Source organism: Malania oleifera, chromosome 1, assembly GCF_029873635.1.
Source record: "Malania oleifera isolate guangnan ecotype guangnan chromosome 1, ASM2987363v1, whole genome shotgun sequence".
In the NCBI taxonomy this organism is placed as follows: Eukaryota; Viridiplantae; Streptophyta; class Magnoliopsida; order Santalales; family Ximeniaceae; genus Malania; species Malania oleifera.
Window position 1 is genome coordinate 47,523,773 of NC_080417.1, and position 4,973 is coordinate 47,528,745.

Consider the following 4,973-nt stretch of genomic DNA (forward strand, 5'->3'; position numbering starts at 1 on the left):
AAATAATCTTTGCTTTCTGTGTACACTATACATATACATAAATCTGTAAACTTCCCCCTAGATGGCTATATGTCATGACTTACCCCCTCATGACTGAGTTGTGCGGCCCGTAGGCGAGGCTAAACACTGGTTAACCCTCCAATTCTAGCCTAACTATATGCATATCTAGATGCCTATAGCACGAAAGGCCTGCTCCACCTGGTCCGGACGCCAGGGAGCTCACAACTCTACCAAAGGGCACAATCGACTATATCATACTCTATCTAAGATGTATGGTTGCATTATCTATACTGTATCGCAAAGGTGTCGTGCTTTGTAAACTGTTGTATTCCATTAGGGTTTGATACTATATAATAATATTTCTATATAAGTCTAGCTATTTTACCATGATTATGTATTTTTGTAATAACCATGATCCTGTATAAACTGTAAAGCCATGACGCTGTAATATCTGTATATATCTGTATATTCTGTAACTATAATTTTGTATTTTGTACGTAATGGCTCTATATTCTATATAAGCTGTATTTCTGTACTTCACAATTCTATGTTCTGCATATTATGGTTCCATAAAATTCTATATAATCATGGTTCTATATATTTTTGCACAATCATGGTAATAAAAAAAACTGTATAATCAACTCTCTAAAACACTGTACAATCTTGTTCTAAAATATACTACATAATCATAATTCTTCAAAATATTATATATCATATAAACTGTAGTTTTGTATAATTCTATATAATTGTAGCTCTGTATATAAAATTGTATAAGTTATGTTTCACAACTCTATAGGCTATATAATCCTATTTCTGTAAAATTGTATAACATGTTTGTAAGAACCCAACCCAAGGTAAATGTATTAAATAAATGAGGAAAAGAGAAGAAAATTTTAAAAGGTAAAAATTTACAGGGCTCGTCGACGAGGCTTCTTTCCTCGTCAACGAAGCCTCTTGTTTAGCTCGGCGACGAGATTCAATAGCTCGTCAACGAGGAGATGCCAAGATATTTTGGAAAATCCTGAAATCTCAAGCTCGTCGATGAGGCCACCTTGACGTTGATGAACTTCCTTTTGTGACTAATCGATGAGGACGCCGTCTCATCGACGAGGCTCGCGGGGTCAAAGGCTTATAAATATCTTTTTCACTTGCTTAATGGTTAAGAAAACAAAAACTCTCTCTCTCTCTCTCTCTCTCTCTCTCTCTCTCTCTCTCTGGAACTTGAATCCTTTCTCTCTCTACGATTTTAGGTCTTTAGTTGTCGTAATCAACGATCCGACGTTGCTACGTGGATCAGAAGGAGAAACTCTACGTTTATAGTGGATCAAAAATTCATTTCGAGGATTTTTGGGTTTTAACCTAAAACCGAGCTAAGGGTCCAATTTCATTTTTGTTTCAGTATATATGTAGTAGTAAGAATTATAATGAAGTATTGTTCTTCGTTGTTTAGGTTTTGGTCCCTCGATTCGTAGTTTTGAAGTCGTAGAGTTCGGGTTTGTGGTATTCGGGAAAAGGTAAGGGGATTCTGTTTATATCAGTTATTTTTTAAATCGGGATCAGTAAACATGTAGTTTACGATCGTATGTATGTTTTGGCTACTTATTTAGGAAAAACTATCAGGTGAAAATGCAGGATTTTCGGATTATAATTTTGGAAAAATTTGGGGGTTTTGGGTATTATCTCTATTTCTGTTGGAAAATCGTATGTTGTATTAAACTGTAGTATTGAGATTATCGTACCTATATTTGTATTAAACTGTATTTCTCGAACTGAAAATGATATGATTTGTGTATGCTCAAATAAGTGTGGAATGAACTGTTGTATGTAAAATGTTCTAGGTTTTGTAAAATAGTTAGGGGTGGCTAATTATCGTACGCTAATGATTATAGAAACATGAGTTCCAAAATTGTTCGAGGTTTTGTAAAGTAGCTAGGGGCGGTTAATTACCGTATGTTGCCGCCATGTCTCGGCTAATTACCGTGGGCGAGAGTGTCCGGCTCTATATCTAAGGGTGTGAAATATCACTAGTTTGTTCCGACTCATCACCAATGGGTGTGAGTAGACACCGTACTAGCAATAGTATCACTATGAGGCTTCAGTTATTGTAGGGTATCGTATGCTTGAGTGTGACGACACTGACCTGATATTTGGTATTTTATGTATTGGAACTGAATTGTGAAAATACTAAAACTGTATCGTGTTATGTTTTATGTCAAAATAACACTTTTATGCCACATACTAATATAACTTGTTTTCTTCCTTACTGATAGGTGTCTCACCCCGAATATACAAATGTTTTTCAAGTCGTTCGGGTAGCCAAAACTAGCATCCTAGCTTCTGGAAGCATGGGTGTTGGTTAGCTACATTTAGTACCTGTGTAAGTACGGGTTTTGTAAGTAGGTTGTCAGTGCTGGGTTTTGTAGACACTTGGACTATGTACTATATTTTTGGAATGTATATTCTAGTTATGTATAGACTCTGGTATGGTATGATGTATGTATAGAAAGAACATTTTCGCTGTGTATTTGATGTGTATGGACATGTATGTAATTGTGTATAGGGTTTACGTGTACCCCACGAGGTCGGACCCTCATTCAGTATAGTATCATGTATGTTTTAAATGATACAAAGACAGGTTAAGTTACTATATTCACACATAAGACCCATCCGCGGGTTCGAAGCGTGACAACTGGGTATTAGAGCAAAACCAAGTTGTTAGTTCTTGTAGACTTGGTTAGGTATAGCTTTGTGTACATGCCAGAGTATAGGATGTAGGAAATGGGTAGAGTAGGTCAAGGGTTGTTTTGTTGTTAGACGGGGATTCATTGGCGGTGTTCTATGTTTTTCTTGGAATGATGGTTTCAGTAAAACCACGGTAAACCATTGATGGCTTCATGTCGGTGTGGTAGGACAGACCTAGACTTGTGAGAGTAGTTGTTGACATTATTAGCTTTCAATGATTGTGTTAACTATATAGGATATAGGAATTCTAACTGATTCCTATCTTATTTTTAGAATGGAGCCTAAGGATAACAACTTGGGTAGTAGTTTCGAAGGGACTGCAAGTGGTAGGTCTCCTGTGGCTTGAGGTTTGACAAGGTGGGTTATGCGAGAGATCGGGCAGAGTGTTAGGAGACGTGAGCATTCTCCTGCTGCTACAGGTTGTACCATAGAAAGATTCACCCACATGCACCCTCCAACATTTACGAGAGGACCCGATTCGATAGTGGCAAAGAATTAGGTGTAGAAGACGGAGAAAATATTGGAAGTTCTGTACTGCACCGACTAGCAGAAGGATCTCTATTCTACTTTTCAGCTGGCAAAAGAGGCTAAAAGATGGTGGATGGCTGTGAGTCTACTTAGGAAGTAGAAAGCTGGTCCATTTGATATGACTTGGAGCCTTTTCAAGGAGGTATTCTTCAAGAGATACTTCCCGGCTTCCACTTGTGATGCGAAGGTTGATGAGTCCTTAAGCCTGACTCATGGAACCCTGACGATGCAAAGATAAGTTGCTAGATATATCGAGCTATCTCGTTTCACACCTTATTTGATCTCGAATGAGTATGAGAAGATTTGAAGGTTCAAGAAGGGTCTGAAGAGGGACATCCGCAAACTTGTGGGGATGTTGTAGATTCGAGAGTTTTATGTTCTGGTGAATAAAGCTATAGTAGTCGAGGCTGACCTCCAAAAGGATGAGGTGGTACAGGAATAGAACAAGAGGCTAGTATCTTCTGGTTCTCAGACTGGTCCTCGACAAGGATAGTGGAAGAAGAAGAAAAACTATAGTCTGGGTTATCACCAAAATACTGAACGGTAGGGTGCACAGGGAGATCTGCCTTCTGCACAATGCACCATATGTCATAAATGGCATGATGGTGAATGCCAGCCGTTTTGGGGTTACTACTACAACTATAGAAAACTGAGCCACATATCCTAAAATTGTCAGGCACCGAGGAGCGATATGCCTACACAGAGCCAGAACCGTGGGATGAATCAGATGCCTCAAGAAAACTATTAGGCAAACACGGCTCCGACGAGGGTGTACTCTCTTACTCTAGCATATGCGGAACACACTGGGAACGTGGTGACAAGTACCATGTTATTGCTTTTGAATAGATTTGTTGTTTTATTTAATTTAGGAGCAACCCATTTGTTTATATCTGCTAGTTTTGTGAAACTGTATAGGGTTGAAACCTAAGTGATGGATGAGTGGTTGTCTATGGCTACACCGACTGGGAGTGTAATGATCTATAACAAGATGTTGGGAAACTATCCAATGGTTATTTAGGGAAGGCTGCTACCGGGGAGCCTAGTAGTGTACGGCATGTGTGGATTTGTCATCATACTGGGGATGGATTGGCTATTCTCTAGTTATGCGGTGATTGATTGTCATAGGAAGGTAGTTGTATTCAGACCTCTTGGGCAGCAGGAGTATGAGTTCATAGAATCATGTGTGTGTTCGACGCCACAGATTCTATCAACTATACAAGCGAGAAGGTTACTCTTGGACGGTTGTCAGGGGTACCTAGCTTGTGTGAAGGAACCACCTCGAGATGATTTGAAACCTAAAGATATCTGAGTGGTTAACGAATTTATGGATGTATTCTCAGAAGACTTACCCGGTTTACCTTTTGATCAGAAGGTGGAGTTCACTATTGAATTGCTGCCAGGAAAGGCACCGACTTCTAAAGCTCCATACCGGATGGCTCCAGTTGAACTTAGAGAGTTGAAGGAGCAATTGTAGGAATTTTTGGGCAAGGGCTTTATCCAACCTAGTGTTTCGCCCTAGGGAGCTCCAGTATTGTTCGTGAAGAAGAAGGACGAGTTGATGCGAATGTGCATTAATTACCATGAGATCAACAAGGTAACAGTAAAGAACCAATACCTGTTGCCTCATATAGATGATCTGTTGGACCAATTGTAGGGAATGTAGGTCTTTTCAAAGATCGATCTACGGTTAAGGTATCATCAGG